Genomic DNA, 19710 nt, shown 5'->3' on the forward strand with positions numbered 1-19710 from the left:
TCCCGAGTGGCTTGATAAAACTATAAGAAAAGAAAATAAAGAGAGTAAGCACTAGGCTTAGTAAGCTTACAAGCAAATAAATTACAACATTCAACATGTTGAATAAATATACATAATGTCACCTAGCCTCATAAACTTCCTTTACTTCTCATTTTCTACCTTCTTCTTTACTCACTTACCTTCTTTCTTACCTGACCTTTCACTATTCATAAATATAATCTACCTTCCCTTTTGCTGATAATTCACTGTAATTTAACGTGTACAATGACCCGTTGAACCACTCGTAATACTAAGGATACTAGGTCGTTCTGCTCATCAATATCCTGCCAATGCCATGTCTTCGACATGGACTTACATGAATTATTCCTGTCTCCAATGCCATATATATATCTAATATGGGCTTACATGGCTCATTCCTGTCTCCAAAGCCATATATTTGATATGGACTTACATGGCTCATTTCTGTCCTGTCCTGTCCTGTCAACCCCAATATCCTAACATTCCTAAGGTTCAAACGGGGCTTCTTGATGCTTTTTCTCTGTCACTTCACCTTTAATTCGACTTTAAATATTCTAAAAAAAAATAAGTATATAAATGTTGGAAAATGAAAATAATAATGTAAATAAAAGAATATTGCATTTATTTACTGTAAACTTACCTTGATACAAAATGTGACTAAACCATACAATTTAGTCCTTTACTTTTTCTTTTCCTCGTTCTTCTTTGGATTCTTGATCTATAATATAAAATATTTCTACTCATTAGCATTTATTTGATTTCTATTTCACTTCACAATTTATGCTGTTCAAATTTCAAAATTGCACTTTTACCCCAAAATTTATAGTTTTTATAATTTAGTCCCTGCTCAATTCACCCATCAATTGAACTAATTTTTTTTCAATTAACACTTTTATTTTATCATTATAAACTATTTCACAACCTTTGATATTCTGAATTTCAACACCAACATCTAATTCACAATTTTGCTCACAATTAGGTCCTAAATACCATTTTCTATCAAAATGACTTAATAAAACAACCTTAATATGAAATTAGAACTTCAATTTCATAATAATTCATCATAAACTGCCCTTACTCAGCCAGGGTAACTTCCAATTTCACCCACCAAATCAAAACTAATGAATTAGATGATTGGACCTAATTGTAAAATTCACAAAAACATAAAATTACTAAGAAATAGTAAAAATTGAACTTACATGGTGCAAAAAATATGAAAAACCAGCATAGGAGACCTGCTACGGCGTTTCTGGCTGAGAAAGATGAAGAAATGTCTAGATTTTCAATTACATCATTTTTTTAACTATTAACTTTTATGCTAATTCCAATTTTGTCCCTTGTTCACATTGTTTTCTTGCTTATTTCATACCCAAACCGTCCAGCCATTAACCTTTGGGTCTAATTGCTCTTTAAATCCATATTTTTAAATACTTAAGCTATTTACTCACAATTTAACAAATTTTGAGCTATTTTCAGTTTAGTCCTTTTTAATTAAATAGCTATCCAAACATCAAAATTTTCTAACGAAACTTTAATACTAACTCAATGACACTCCATAAATATTTATAAAAATATTTATAGCTCGATTTTCAAATTCGAGGTCTCGATATCTCGTTTTTGACCCGTTTGACCTAATAAATTATTTTAATTCACTAATTTCACCATTTCACAAATTCTTCTAAATTCTTACTTGACTCATAAATATTAAGTTACTATCTTGTTCAATCTTATTTGTCCGATTTAGTGATCTCAAATCACCATTTCCGACACCACTGAAAATTAGGCCGTTACATTCTACCTCGGATTTATGGTTTCGCAACCACTGTTCCGTTTAGGCCCTATTTCGAGATGTTACACACAAAGCATAGAATCGAATGATAACAATCATAATATCGTATAAATATCATTAAATGATTGAAAATAATGGTTATATTACAATATTTACATATGAACTTACCTCGATACAAAATATTAGCAATCCAGCCTATTCCTCGTAAACTTTATTTTTCCGTCGATCACGACTTGAATCTTGTTTCTCTTGATCTATAATACCAATTTAATTTATTTAATACATAAATTCATCAAAACAGCCCCTAGTACGAACTTTGGAAAAATTACTATTTTGCCCCTAAACTTTTGCATATTTACACTTTTTCCCCTAGGCTCGGGAATTAAACTTCGTCCCTTATTCTTACATTTTATGACATGCTGATCATTTTTCCCTTTTATAGAAACATCAAATCCACACTCTAACATGTACTTATGAATATTAGGTATTTTTACCGATTAAGCCATTTTACTCGTTTTCACTTAAAACTGAGTACACAAGTTGTCTAGCATAATTTAAAACCTCATATTCTATCATAAAACACCAAAATACACAAATTTCATCTATGGGTATTTTTCCAAATATGAACCCTAGGTTGAATTATTGCTAGCATAAGCTAAATCGAGCTACTAGGATTTCAAAAATATAAAAATAATTAAAAACGGGCATAGAAATCACTTACAATCAAGGCTTAAAAGTGTTGAAACCCTAGATATGGTGGAGAGCAAAATTTGGCAGCAACTTATGGAGAAGATGATCATTTTGTGTTATTTTCCCATTTTTTTCATGCAATATCCAAATGACAAAAATGCCCATCCTTACTAAACTTTCAAAAATTCCATCCATGTCCAATTTTTGTCCATAAACTTAGAAATTGGTCAAATTGCTATTTAAGACCTCCTAATTAATATTTCAAAGCAATTTCATACTAGAAACTTCTAGAATGCAAGTTTTGTAACTTATTCAATTTAGTCCCTAACTTCAAATTAAGCACTTTATGCATAGAATTTCTTCACGAAATTTTCACACAATCATACAATCATATCTTAGACCTCAAAATAATCATAAAATAATTATTTCTATCTCGGATTTGTGGTCTCAAAACCACTATTCCGATTAGGCCCTAATTCGGGATATCACAACTCTCCCCCCTTTAGGTATTTTCGTCCCCGAAAATCTTACCGGAAAAGTGGTCTTCATTTAGATTCCTCAATTTCATATTCGGTGCCGAAGAACTTTCACTCAAGCGGTGCCTTCAATATATCTCTTTAATTTCTCATATATTCTGAAAGCCTACGGACTCATCTTTAAATTGTTCTTAAATTTTCAACCCTTCTCAGTTTACCTTGTCATATTGACATAAAACCCAGATCTCAATTTGGTTAATGGGGACTAGAATTCCAAGAAATCCAACAATCAAAGGGACCTACACTCTTCCAAAATAATCATACAAATTTTCATCATCGATAAATCACAATCTAATAACATCTGAATCAAATTACAGTACACGTCATTACTCTCTGAATGAATAGGCAAATTTTCACTGTAAGCTTCATACAATTCTTTCTGTATAAGCCTCAAAATAATAATACCATGAATCAGATCCACTCTGAAATTCAACATCAGAAGTTGATCCTCACTATACTCTTTTAGTTTACTACTCACTATCACGTTTTCCTCTTTCCGCTATGGAAATAATTCTGATATAGCCTCGAAAATAATCCTTTTCATTCTCATCCTAATATCAATACTGGTAAAGATAATTCTGGTAGATCTTGATACTCGGCTTTAACCCCATTAACAACTTAAATTTTCTGTGACATCAAATGCTCCAAACTATCACATTACTTTATTTTCATGAAACACATCACCATTCATACAACAGTGCATTACTGAAAATTAGGAAATCTTTACTCAATATAGACTAGTCCAGTTCAGACGTTTTGGTTAGCGATATTCTCTTCTGTCCAAACTTGCTAACATGTAATAAACTTTTCAGCTTTCGTAAGATGAAAACTTTATCATTCTCAGTAGCTTCAACTCATATCAAAATTTTCTAAGAGATATACACTTCTCGTTCAGACTATTTGCCTTTTACTCGTAAAGAAATGAAATTCTATTATCAGACTTGAAAAAAAAACGATCCTGACATAATTGTCATATGAAATCTTTCGAATAAATAATTCAGACAGATTAAACACCCTAGCCGATCTAAACACCGTTGAATGACATTTCAAGTAATCCTTTCTTCTAGTTACTAAACAATTCATCATGCAGCCCTTTTGTAACACCCGTCGCCCGTATCCCTCACCGAAACAGGGTTCGAGGTGTTACCCGACTTAACTCAGTCAATCATACAAAGACCGTGCTGAAAAATTTCAATCAATTTAAAACTTTTCTTTTCACATGCAATCTATCCCATATATGAGCTTACGAGGTCCAAAACATTAAAACCCTATACATGCCATAGACTCGAAATACTAGGATTTACTTACACCGATAACGTGAGCTCGACAGTGTGATAATATCTCCGTGAACTCCAACCCGAAAGGTGTAATCAAGTCAACAATCTATAAAAGAGAAATGTAACAACGGAGTAAGCTTTCATAAGCTTAGTAAGTCTTAAGCAATGCAAACAAATAAACGCAATTATACTTGATTATTTAATTTTTAAGAGGACAAATTCTAGGATATTGCCATCCGGCGAATATACACAAGCACATAATGCACGTTTAGCATTCTTATCACACTTAATCTGAATTCATATAACATATTTTTATCAAATACCCTCACATACTTTCACACCCTGACCAAGTGTATCATGATCATAGGTATAGTTTTAACATTTATTCACGTACGTATCACATTACTCCCTTATGATTCACTTCAAATCAAACTCACATATGAATACATACTGCGTACCTGGCCCACTTTACGTATTAAATGTATTCATTTGACAATCTGGCACGAGGTACCTTAGTCATAGGCTTTTCTCAAATCACCGGCATTTCGCCTGCTAGGCTCGAGGTCTGATATCATTTCACCGGCTTTGTAGCCTGTAAGGCTCGAAAGCCCGAATATTATCTTACCGACATTATAGTCTGCTAAGCTCAAAAGCCCGAATCATCAAATCAACAAGTTCTATATAACATATTCATATTAATTGAGTACCAACATCATTCGAACGTATATATAATTATACATCTCAAACATTTTTCTTTCATCTCATTTTCACATTTAACATTTGATAGCTTATGCATAACATTTCACTCACATTCATTTCAAACTTATCATTCGATTATAAAAGCACATTGCATATTTACCAACATGTTATACTTGCCATTAGGCCATATAAGCATGATACAATACACTATCATTTCATCTTTAACATTCGGCTAAACCCTTATCTTACAAGGAACACCGAATTCACATAACATATCATTTCACCAAAGATTACGCACGCTAGGCACGAAGGCACGAATACACATCATCGGCACGAAGCTCGCTAGGCACGAAGCTTCGCTAAGCACGGAAGGGCGAATACACATCACCGACACGAAGCTCGCTGAGCACGAAGGCTGAATACACATCACCAAGACGAAGCTCGCTAGGCACGAAGGTCGAATACACATCACCGCACGAAGCCTACTAGGCACGAAGGTCGAATATAATACCAAAGACTAGGCTCATGGATTTATCCCAGATATAATACCAGCACGAAGCCTGCGGGTCTTTAAGCCCGGGTACATATCAAATATCATGCATATTTAATTATATATTAACACATCTCATTCAACATATCACATTTCCATTTCACCATTCAAACTTAACCCATAGTGACCATTCGACTATAAGTCATATGAATAAATTATTTATCGCGCAACTTAGTTCAAGTAGAACCAAAATGTCACGATTCATCTAATATATACATATTGCTCACTGATTCGCACACAACCTTTCAAATTAGCAATTATAAGATGGTTCCGCACATAGCCCATCCTTATCGATAATTTACGATGGTTTTACCCTTACTCACATATATGTCATAGGCATTTTCACCTATGCTTCTCAATTCACATTCATGATTCAATTCCAATCGATTTAACATGCCTAAGTACATATCGCATACGAATAATTTACTTTACTGAACGAATCCACATATCGATTAGCCCATAGTCTTATAGCACCACACTTTTAATGGTTTACCTCATCGAAGTTCACATTTAATCACTTTAGTGCCAAGCCATATTCGGCTATCACAAAGGACTAATAATAATAATTTTATACACATAATGGTTTCCTTTAGGTATTTAATAATCACAAATCGTGATATCTCCACCACCACATATACGGCATAGTTTATTCATTGTAACACTCATTTAGTGCATCAAATTTCCAAATCCAATTCAACTTAAGCATAATAGCCATAATCGGCTTATAGCCTTAAATCATTACATATTCGCACATTAACTAAATAAAATTTACATTCCTTTACCATATTAATTTAACTCTTGGGCATATAAAAAGGAATCAAGCTTAAACACTTAAGAACTTACCTCGAATGTTGCCGAATGATTACAACGGCTATTCGATTACTTTCTCTTTTCTCTTATCCGAATTTGCCCCTCTATGCTCTTGAGCTTAAAATTTAAAGATTTTAAACTAGTCATTATTCGACTATTCAAGCATCACTTTCAAAATATAATATATATATATATATATATTCAACTTTCACACCTACTGATCATAGTAAGCTTATAAGAAATCAATAAGCAACTCATTAACAAATTTTTGTCAATGTTTACCACATAATCATAATTTCACTGCAAGCTATCTTCCTGAGCAATAGTCACTAAATCATTTATAACTGGAGCTATGAAACTCCAAATCAAGTTCCATTAATTTTATCTGAAAATAGACCCATATATCTTTTACCCATAAAATTTTCAGGATTTTTGGTTTGGCCAATCAATACCAGATTTTTCTTAAAGTTTCCCTTATTTCACTGTTTGACTAATCTGACCACTCTTCACTACGAATCAAATTTCTCATTGTAAAAAATTCAAAATATTTTCTCGTTTATTTCATTTGAAACTAGACTCATTAAGGAGTCTAAGCATATAAACTTCATCTTATAACCATTTTTGTACAATTTATAATGATTTTATAAAAACAGAATAGAGGATCTAGAAGTCATTCTGACCCTGTCCCATATCATTTCAAATATCTCATCATCGGAAATTATTTTGCTTACACGGTTTATTTTATAAGAAACTAGACTCATTAAGCTTTAATTACATAATTTATTCAGCTTATAACTCATCTCCCACAATTTATGGTAATTTTCCAAAATCACATTACTGCTGCTGTCCCAAGCAGATTTATTATCAATTCTCTCTTTCACACATACCTTGCATGCATGTTATTTAAACATGCATATCACAAATCAATCATCACATACCTATAACTTCACTTAAGCATAATCTTCCTTTCATCATTTTAAAGCACAACATTACTCAATATTATCCAAGTTCACATTCGGCCATAATACACACAACATGTTAGCCGATTTTTCCCCTTAGCATCTAAAGCACATGCATGCTCATTTGCTTGGCTCAACTTCATCTATTCTCCATTTTTCATCAAAAGAACATGAAACAACAACCATTTCTCTCATTTCCATTCATGACCGAATGCTCACAACACAACCAAATATCAAAAATATGCTTCATGGGTTAAGGTAGAAACAAGAAAAACCCATGAACATCAAAATAGAAGCAAAGCACTATGAACTTACCTTGGATTTTCTTCCCCAAGTGACCGAACATTCAAGAGCTCTTTTCCTCTCCTTTCTCTTCCATTTTCGGCTACCATGAACAAGGATGGACAAAACTTTTCCTTCACTTCCTTTTGTTACTCTTATTATTCTAATTACCCAACAATTTATGACACAAAATGGCATATAATATTTGTGCCATACTCATGCCATAATTTTAATAAAAAAATTTGCACATGTTGTCTACCACCAACATGATGGCCGACCACTACATGTAAAATGGGAGGTTTGACATGCAAATCCTCCTATTTTACACTACAAATTATTTGGCCACTACAATCTGGCCTATAGCATTTTCAGAAATTTTCAAATAGGTCCTATTTCATAATTTTACTCTCAAATGACAAAATCAAAGCATGAAATTTTCACACATGCACTTTCACATATAATAAACACAGAATATAACATTTAATTATTTTTGTGACTCGGTTTTGTGATCCTGAAACCACTTTCCGACTAGGGCCAAATTAGGGCTGTCACACATTTACTATTCATTTTTTACGCTAATCAAAACCATCTCAATTGCATTAGCTCAAGTAACCAAAATATCCTAATTGAAGTCATTAATTATAATTGACTTACTTGAGAGAAGTAATCCACCATACCGATTGAAACTCGCACTTTTATCACTTATGCCTTTACTGTTGTCAAATCCTTACACGAAAATTTGAGAAATTCCAATATCAAAATCACCACATTACCAAGATCAAATCAGAAGTATAGTCATGCTTGTCATGATTATCATAAGCTGAAGAACGCACTTCGAACATAAGTCATAATTGACAAATTATGGAATAAAGATAACAAGAAAGCCGAATAAAGAAATCCAAGATTGAGAAACCCAGAATAAAGAAATCCAGAATAAAGAAACCCAAGATACGATACTATGTCGGAAAATCAAAAACCAAACTCATAGGAAAATATAGAAGATCTCGAAAATTCCTCAGAGAAAAGAAGTCCAGAAGAAAACATCATTTAATCCGACCGGAATCAAATATAACAAGAACAATGTATCTTCCCATACGTATATATTCAAATAGAGCATTAAGTAGAAGAAACAGCATCATAATATCATACATATCCTCTCATCAATTCTTATCAGACGAAATGTAATAAAATGCCCGAGGAAATACAGTAATACAAATTATAAACCACTCGGACTACCAATGCAGCCATCTAACACCAGGATTAGAAAACATTCCCATATAACAAGAATTTCTTCAAAAGATCAACAGCCATAGAAATTTTTTTTTTTGAGAACGGATAAATACATAGAACATCTCGTAAGAAACTCATAAATCATCCAACAGAATCGTCACACTCAGATATTACACATTTCAAATATCATTTCCCACAACTAGTTCTGCCATCACAAATTTCATGTTAGACCTTTCACTAAAGAAGACCAGTTCTGAATCAATTTTGATTTACACTTTTCTCGACCTTGTATCTGAGTAATTCAATTTACCAAAGTAAATTCATTCTTTAACTGAGATAGTACATAGCTCCAATAGCTCCAATAATCTTTATATCAACCTAATACTTTTCTAGCTCTAACTTTATTTACCAACTCATTCTTAATCTCTAATCATGTTTATGATTATTCTATCACTGAACTTTTTGGTTTCTCAACCGGACACTTATTCAGTACAAATATCATGAAATTCCATTATAAGCTCCACTTCGGTAAGGGGGAGGGGTTGTAGAGCCTCTGACTCGACTTTCTCATACATATACATATGACACAATTTCCATCATCATAACAACATCATCAAAATCATATCATTCATTCAGGCAATGCATCATTCATGTTGGTTTACACAAATTTTCTAGTTATCCCATTTAGACAAGTATACTAATGCATGCATCCTATTTTTTTTGGATAGCTTGACTTATCCATTCATTTACTCAAACAAATCATACTCATGACATCATATAAGGGCTAAACAAACATAGATATTTGCATCACAATCGCAACTTTCATTTCGTGCATCATCATATACATATCATTACAATCATATAATTCAGTCCAAACAATTTAACATAGATAAATTCATTTCATTATAATTATTTATCTCATAAAAAATATCATTGACATTCATCAACATTCAGCGTTCAATCAAGGCAATGACATTTTCATTCATATCATGATATTAGGAACCTTTACTCATACCTCTACGAATTTCTCGTTATCCCGTTCATCTTATCAAGTAAGCCAAGTGCACTACATCATATGAGCATTAAGCAAGTATGAATATTTATCACAACATGAACTTTCATCTCACGTGTTATCACATATATATATATATATATCATAAACTTTTATTCATACTTTTCTGAATCGAGACTCATCATAATCATAATTTTATTCAAACACCTTCGCATCACATTGAACATGGTCAGTGCAGCTCGGTTGGAGAGTACCTTTGTCTAAACAAGACGGTGCTCATACGCGTTGGGAGGCATCACACTATCACGGATTCGTGGCATGTATAGCTAGACTCTTACACAAGCTAGGTTAGTCCGAGAACTGACTAAACCATAGCTCTGATACTATCAAATGTAACGCCCTGCAACCGAGACTGTCTCCGGAGTCGAGTACGAGGTGTTACTAAATTTAATTCATTAATTAAACAGCTTAAACAATTTATTTTAGAATTTCCAGACAATCTAGCTAACTGCATCACAGTCGCTTAAAAATTCATATCTCGAGTTTTGAAACTCTAAATTAATATCCGTAAATTTTTCTTGAAACTAGACTCATATATACATCTACTAAATTTTTTCTAGAATTTTTGGTTAAGCCAATTAGTACAGTTTATTAGTTAAAATATCCCCTGTTTCAGGGTTCGACTACCCTGACCCCTGTGTATTACAAATCAGATATCTCCCTGTACAGAGTTTCAATGATTATGCTGTTTGTTTCTCATAAAACTACGCTCAATAAGGAATCTATAAATATAAAACATGACTTCTAATTATTTTTGTACAATTTATGGTGAATTTTTAAATTCAGAATAGGGGATTCAGAGACCATTCTAACCCTGTTCCACCAAAACTTAAATATCTCATAAAATATAACTCATTTAACTGTTTTGTTTATCCATATGAAAATAGACTCATCAAGCTTTGATTTCATAACTTATTCATTATTTAATTCCATTTTTACTATTTTTAGTGATTTTTCAAATTTATGTCCTTTTCTTTGTCTCGATTCTGCTTTTGTGGCCAATTTTACCTTTCCAAGGATTTTCATGGTTTAGTTAAGACATAAAGCATGCATGTTATCATATATAAACTTGATTAGCCATTCCAATAGCTAATCATTTACAAACCCTTTTCTTACCAATCCATAACCATATCATATGATCATATACACAAAAGGATTATAATGCTATACATGCCATATTCCTAAAATATGCAAGCCACCATACCGAGATGGTCCGTTGATAGTGTCAGCGTGCCTCCGACCGTCCTGATCTCCAAACCAGCTTGTCAAAACTACAAGGAATGGAAGGGAGGGAGGCATAAATGCTTAGTAAGTTCACATGCAAATAACAAATAACTTAACAAAGCAATTATACCAACCAACATTAGCATAATATCACCAAAACATATATCACATTTCTATTCATCATTCATCGTCTTACTACATTATTGTTGTCGTATCAAGTCTCAACCCAAGGGTTAAGTACATACCTGTCCAAAGTGCCCATTCCACAACACTTACCAATACGTCACTTGCATCTTGAGTATTCTTCCATTTCACTAGAATTTTACCCGTTGAACACATCGGAATATAACTCGGATACATGGAAAGTTTGCACATAAGTGCCACATATGTAGCCAAGCTACCATGTAACCCTCCCATAAGCGAACTCGGACTCAACTCAACGAGCTCGGGTGTTCACATCCATAAGTGAACTCGGACTCACTCAACAAGCTCGGATACCTAGTTACATCTCACGAACTTGGACCCAACTCAACGAGCTCGGACATTCGCATCCATAAGTGAACTCGGACTCAACTCAACGTGTTCAGATGTTCGCATCCATAAGTGAAATCAGAATCAACTCAACGAGTTCAGAAACCCAAATATCCGAATCTATTCCTAAGGTTCAACGGGACTTTCCTCGTTCGCACTCCTTTACCATTCTCCTTGGAATACCAATGACGATACTTCGATCATCTTTCACATTTTTCACATAATTCATAAAATTTTTGCATACTGTCCAACAATGACCACAAAGCATAGAATTGCATGATAACAATCATAATATCGTATAAATAGCATTAAATGATTTAAAATAACGGTTATATTACAATATTTACATATGAACTTACCTCGATACAAAATATTAGCAATCCAGCCTATTCCTCGTAAACTTTGTTTTTCCCTCGATCACGACTTGAATCTTGTTTCTCTTGATCTATAATACCAATTTAATTTATTTAATACATACATTCATCAAAACAGCCCCTAGTAAAAACTTTGGCAAAATTACTATTTTGTCCCTAAACTTTTACATATTTACACTTTTACCCCTAGGCTCAGGAATTAAGCTTCATCCCTTATTCTTACATTTTATGACATGCTGATCATTTTTCCCTTCTATAGAAACATCAAATTCACACTCTAACATGTACTTATGAATATTAGGTATTTTTACGATTAAGCCCTTTTACTCGTTTTCACTTAAAACAGAGTAGTACAAGTTGTCTAGCATAATTTAAAACCTCATATTCTATCATAAAACACTAAAATACACAAATTTTACCTATGGGTATTTTTTTTAAATATGAACCCTAGGTTGAATTATTGCTAGCATAAGCTAAATCGAGCTACCGGGATTTCAAAAACATAAAAATCATTAAAAACGGGCATAGAAATCACTTACAATCAAGGTTTAAAAGTGTTAAAACCCTAGCTATGGTGGAGAGCAAAATTTGGCAGCAACTTATGGAGAAGATGATCATTTTTGTGTTATTTTTCCCATTTTATTTCATTTAATATCCAAATGAGCAAAATGTCATTTCTTACTAAACTTTCAAAAATTCCATCCATGTCCAATTTTTGTCCATAAACTTAGAAATTGGTCAAATTGCTATTTAAGACCTCCTAATTAATATTTCAAATCAATTTCATACTAGAAACTTCTAGAATGCAAGTTTTGTAACTTATTCAAATTAGTCCCTAACTTCAAATTAAGCACTTTATGCATAGAATTTCTTCACGAAATTTTCACACAATCATACAATAATATCATAGACCTCAAAATAATCATAAAATAATTATTTCTGTCTCAGATTTGTGGTCCCGAAATCACTATTCTGATTAGGCCCTAATTTGGGATATCACAATTAGATTTCTGTACAGAAAGAAATTTGATTCGTAGTGCACAGGGGTCAGAGTAGTCGAACACTGAAACAGAGGAGACTTTAACTAATAAACTGTACTAATTGGCCTGACCAAAAATTCTAGAAAAAAATTATTAAATAGATATATGAGTCTAGTTTCAGGAAAAATTCACGGATCTTAATTTCGAGTTTCGGAACTCGAGATATGAATTTTTAAGCGATTGTGACACAGTTAGCCAGCTTGCCTGGAAATTTTAAAAATAAATTGTTTGAGCTATTTAATTAATGAATTAAGTCCGTTAAAACCTCGTGCTCGACTCCGGCGATGGTCTCGGGTACGGGGGCGTTATATTTGGTGGTATCAGAGCTATGGTTTAGTCGATTCTTGGACTAACCTAGCATGTGTAAGAGTCTAGCTATACATGCCACGGATCCGTGATAGTGTGATGCCTCCCGACGCGTATGAGCACCGTCTTGTTTAGACAGAGGTACTCTCCAACCGAGCTACACTGACCATGTTCAATGTGATGCGAAGGTATTTGAATAAAATTACGATTATGATGAGTCTCGATTCAGAAAAGTATGAATAAAAGTTTATGATATGTATATGATGATGCACGAAATGAAAGTTGTGATTGTAATGCAAATATCTATGTTTGTTTAGCCCTTATATGATGTCATAAGTATGATTTGTTTGAGTAAATGAATGGATAAGTCAAGCTATCCAGAAAACATAGGATGCATGCATAAGTATACTTGTCTAAATGGGATAACTAGAAAATTTGTGTAAACCAACATAAATGATGCATTGCCTGAATGAATGATATGATTTTGATGATGTTGTTATGATGATGGAAATTGTGTCATATGTATATGTATGAGAAAGTCGAGTCGAGGCCCTACAACCCTCCCCTCACCAAGTGGAGCTTATAATGGAATTTCATTAGATTTGTCTTGAATAAGTTTCGGTTGAGAAACCAAAGAGTTCAGTGATAGAATAATCATAAACATGATTAGAGACTGAGAATGAGTTGGTAAATAAAGTTACAGCTAGAAAAGTATTAGGTTGATATAAAGATTATTAGAGCTATGCACTGTCCCAATTAAAGAATGAATTTACTTTGGTAAATTGAATTACTCAGATACAAGGTTGAGAAAAGTGTAAATCAAAATTTATTCAGAACTGGTCTTCTTTAGTGAAAGGTCTAACATGAAATTTGTGATGGCAGAACTAGTTATGGGAAATGATATTTGAAATGTGTAATATCTGAGTGTGACGATTCTGTGGATGATTTAATAGATTTCTTCTGAGATGTTCTATATATTTATCCGTTCTCAGAAAAAAATTTCTATGGCTGTTGATCTTTTGAATAAATTCTTGTTATATGGGAATGTTTTCTAATCCTGGTGTTAGATGGATGCATTGGTAGTCCGACTGGTTTATAATTTGTATTACTGTATTTCCTCGGGCATTTTATTACATTTCATCTGATAAGAATCGATGAGAGGATATGTATGATATTATGATACTGTTTCTTCTACTTAATGCTCCATTTGATATATATGTATGGGAAGATACATTGTTCTTGTTATATTTGATTCCGGTCGGATTAAATGATATTTTCTTCTGGACTTCTTTTCTCTGAGGAATTTTTGAGATCTTCTATATTTTCCTATGAGTTAGGTTTTTGATTTTCTAACATAGTATCGTATCTTGGATTTCTTTATTCAGTTTTCTTGTTATCTTTATTCCATAATTTGTCAATTATGACATATGTTCGAAATGCGCTCTTCAGCTCGTGATAATCATGACAAGCATAACTATACTTTTGATTTGATATTGGTAATGTGGTGATTTTAATATTGGAATTTCTCAAATTTCTGTGTAAGGATTTGACAATAGTAAAGGCATAAATGATAAAAGTGCAAGTTTCAATCGGTATGGTGGATTACTTCTCTCAAGTAAGTCAATTATAATTAACGACTTTAATTGAGATATTTTGGTTACTTGAGCTAATGCAATTGAGATGGTTTTGATTAGCGTAAGAAATGAATAGTAAAAGGCTACATGATGAATTGTTTAGTAACTAGAAGAAAGGATTACTTGAAATGTCATTCAACGGTGTTTAGATTGGCTCGGGTGTTTAATCTGTGTGAATTATTTATCTGAAAGATTTCATATGACAATTATATCAGGATCATTTTTTTAAGTCTGATAATAGAATTTCATTTCTTTACGAATAAAAGGCAAATAGTCTGAACGAGAAGTGTATATCTCTTAGAAAATTTTGATATGAGTTGAAGCTACTAAGAATGATAAAGTTTTCATCTTACGAAAGCTGAAAAGTTTATTACATGTTAGCAAGGTTTGGACAGATGAGAATATTGCTAACCAAAGCGTCTGAACTGGACTAGTCTGCATTGAGTAAAGATTTCTAATTTTCAAGAATGCAATCGTTGTATGAATGGTGATATGTTTCATGAAAATAAGGTAATGTGATAGTTTGGAGCTTTTGATGTCACAGAAAATTTGAGTTGTTGATGGGGTTAAAGCCGAGTATCAGGATCTACCAGAATTATATTTGTCAGTATTGATATTAGGATGAGAATGAGAAGGATTATTTTCGAGGCTATATCAGAATTATTTCCGTAGCGGAAACAGGATAATGTGATAGTGAGTAGTAAACTAAAAGAGTACAGTGAGGATCAACTTCTGATGTTGAATTTCAAATTGGATCCGATTCATGGTATTATTATTCCGAGGCTTATACAAAAAGAATTGTATGAAGCTTACAGTGAAAATTTGCCTATTCATTCAGAGAGTAATAACGTGTACTGTAATTTGATTCAGATGTCATTGGATTGTGATTTATCGATGATGAAAATTTGTATGATTATTTTGGAAGAGTGCAGGTCCCTTTGATTGTTGGATTTCTTGAAATTCTAGTCTCCATTAACCAAATTGAGATCTGAGTTTTATGTCAAGAAGACAAGGGAAATTGAGAAGGGTTGAAAATTTAAGTACAATTTAGCGATGAGTCCGTAGGCTTTCAGAATATATGAGAAATTAAAGAGATATATTGGAGGCACCGCCTGAGCGAAAGTTCTTAGGCACCGAATATGAAATTGATGAATCTAAATGAAGACCACTTTTCCGGTAAGATTTTCGGGGACGAAAATCCCTAAAGGGGGGAGAGTTGTGATATCCCGAATTAGGGCCTAATCGGAATAGTTGTTTCGGGACCACAAATATGAGATAGAAATAATTATTTTATGATTATTTTAAGGTCTATGATATGATTTCATGATTGTGTGAAAATTTCGTGAAGAAATTATATGCATAAAGTGCTTAATTTCAAGTTAGGGACTAAATTGAATAAGTTACAAAACTTGCATTCTAGAAGTTTCTAGTATGAAATTGATTTGAAATATTAATTAGGATGTGTTAAATAGAAATTTGACCAGTTTCTAAGTTTATGGACAAAAATTGGACATGGATGGAATTTTTGAAAGTTTAATAAGGAAGGGCATTTTGGTCATTTTGATATTAAATGAAATAAAATGGGAAAAATAACAAAAAAATGATCATATTCTCCATAAGTTGCTGCCAAATTTTGCTCTCCACCATAGCTAGGGTTTCAACATTTTTAAGCCTTGATTGTAAGTGATTTCTATGCCCGTTTTTAATGTTCTTTACATTTTTGAAATCCTCGTAGCTCGGTTTACCTATTTCTACCAATATTTTGAGCCAGGGTTTATATTTAAAAATTTACCCATGAATGATATGGATGAATTTTGATGTTTTATGGTAGAATATGAAGCTTGAGATTGTGTTAAACAACTTTTGCTAAGTGATTTTACGTAAAAACGATTAAAATGACATAATAGGTAAAAATATCTAATGTTCATAAGTAAATGTTAGAGTGAGAATTGGATGTTTCTATAGAAGGGAAAAATGATCAGCATATCATAAAACATAAGAAAATAGGATGAAGTTTAATTTACGAGATTTGGGGCAAAAGTGTAAATATGTGAAAGTTTAGGGGAAAATTTGTAATTTTGCCAAAATATGATTTTGGGTTGATTTGAATAATATGAGTCCTAATTAGGCTATATTTTAAATGATAGAGCAAGGAAAATCGAAATTCTGGCTAAAATCGGCAAAATACCAAGTTGTGGACAAAATGGTAAAAATGACCATTTTCGCATACGAGGTAAGTTCATATGTAAATATTGTAATATAACCGTTATTTTAAATCATTTAATGTTATTTATACGATATTATGATTGTTATCATGCAATTCTATGCTTTGTGGTCATTGTTGGACAACATGCAAAAATTTTATGAATTATGTGAAAAATGTGAAAGACTACCGAAGTATCGTCATGGGTATTCCATGGAGAATGGTAAAGAAGTATGAACGAGGAAAGTCCCGTTGAACCTTAGGAATAGATTCGGATATTTGGGCATCCGAACTCGTTGAGTTGAGTCCGAGTTCGTGAAATGTAACTAGGCATCCGAGCACGTTGAGTTGAGTCCGAGTTCACTTATGGATGCGAACGCCCGAGCTCATTGAGTTGAGTTCGAGTTCACTTATGGGCAGGTTACATGGTAGCTTGGCTACATATGTGACACTTATGTGCAAACTTTCCATGTATCCGAGTTATATTCCGATGTGTTCAACAGGTAAAATTCTAGTGAAATGGAAGAATACTCAAGATGCAAGTGACGTATTGGTAACTGTTATGGAATGGGCACTTTGGGCAGGTATGTACTTAACCCTCGGGTTGAGACTTGATACGACAACAATAATGTAGTAAGACGATGAATGATGAATAGAAATGTGATATATGTTTTGGTGATATTATGCTAATGTTGGTTGGTATAATTGTTTTGTTAAGTTATTTGTTATTTGCATGTGAACTTACTAAGCATTTATGCTTACTCCTTCCCTTCTATTCCTTGTAGTTTTTACAAGCTGGTTTGGAGATCAGGACGGTCGGAGGCACGCTCACACTATCAACGGACCATCTCGGTATGGTGGCTTGCATATTTTGGAAATATGACATGTATAACATTGTAATCCTTTTGTGTATATAATCTTATGATATAGTTCATGGATGACATGTAAATGTTTGAGAATGATTAGCTATTGGAGTGGCTAATCGAGATTATATTTGATAGCACGTATGCTTTATGTGCTAACTAATCTATGGAAATCCATAAAATGGTGAAATTGGCTATAAAACAGAATCACACAGCAGCAGTGACGTGAGTTTGAAAAATCACTAAAAATAGTAGAGATAGAATTAAATGATGAATAAAATATTTAATTGAATCTTAATGAATCTATTTTCATGTGGAAGAAAAAAAATAGGTAAAAGAGTTGTATTTTATGAGATATTTACGTTTTGGTGAAACAGGGTCAGAGTAATTTCTGGATTCCCTATTCTGACTTTAGAAATTCACCATAATTTGTGTAAAAATAAATAGGACTCACAATTTATATGTATGGATTCCTTATTGAGTCTATTTTTAATTGAAACAAACGTCATAGTCATTGGATTTCTTTACAGAAAGAAATTTGATTCATAGTGTACAGGGGTTAGAGTAGCCAAACCCTGAAATAGGGGAGACTTTAACTAATAAACTGTACTAATTGGCCCGACCAAAAATTCTAGAAATAAATTAGTAGCTAGATATATGAGTCTAGTTTCAGGAAATATTTACGAATCTTAATTTCGAGTTTCGAAACTCGAGATATGAATTTTTAAGCGACTATGACGCAGTTAACCAACTTGTTTGGAAATTTTAAAAATAAATTGTTTGAGCTGTTTAATTAATGAATTAAGTCCGTTAACACCTCGTGCTCTACTCCGGCGATGGTCTCGAGTACGGGGGCATTACAAAATCATTTAAAATATCGATGGATACTCGGGTAGTACATATAAAGTGTATAAGTTTATACTTCATCAATTCATATTCAGTAATGTTCATACGAGCACATAAATGGGAAGTTCTCTCTTAAGCCATATAACGGGAAGCTTATCCGGGCTGTATAACAAGAAGCTCATAAGAGCCATATTCAAGAAGCTCATGCGAGCCTATAACAAGTAGCTCTGAAGAGCCATTAATAGGAAAGCTCCAGATAGCGATATATCAGGAAGTTCAAGCGAGCCATATCAGGAAGCTCCGAAAAGCCATTAATCAGGAAGCTCACAAAGAGCCTTTAATCTGGAAGCTCACGAAAAACCATATAACTGGGATGTTTATAAGAGCTGCGGTGTACCCACAACACATGCAGGATCACGACTGATCAGGGTACTCCGAAGAGCTATTAACGGGAAGCTCGCAAGAACCATATAACGGGAAGCTCGAGAGGGCTAATAACGGGACGTTCTTTTGAGCTTTGGTGTGTTCGCAATATATGCAGGACCACAACCAATTCAGGAAATCCTGTATCCATCTAATTTTATTTATTAAAACGAGACTTGACATTTATCAGTCTTTGTCGGATATATAATCAGTTTCATATAAATAACAATTACACAATTCACATATATAACATTTAATTCATACATATAAATATACACAATTTAGTTACACGAACTTACCTCGACAATATTCGTGAACTTGTATGCTACTATTCCGTTACTTTTTCTTTACCTC

This window comes from Gossypium arboreum, chromosome 12 (assembly GCF_025698485.1).
Source record: "Gossypium arboreum isolate Shixiya-1 chromosome 12, ASM2569848v2, whole genome shotgun sequence".
Taxonomy (NCBI): domain Eukaryota; kingdom Viridiplantae; phylum Streptophyta; class Magnoliopsida; order Malvales; family Malvaceae; genus Gossypium; species Gossypium arboreum.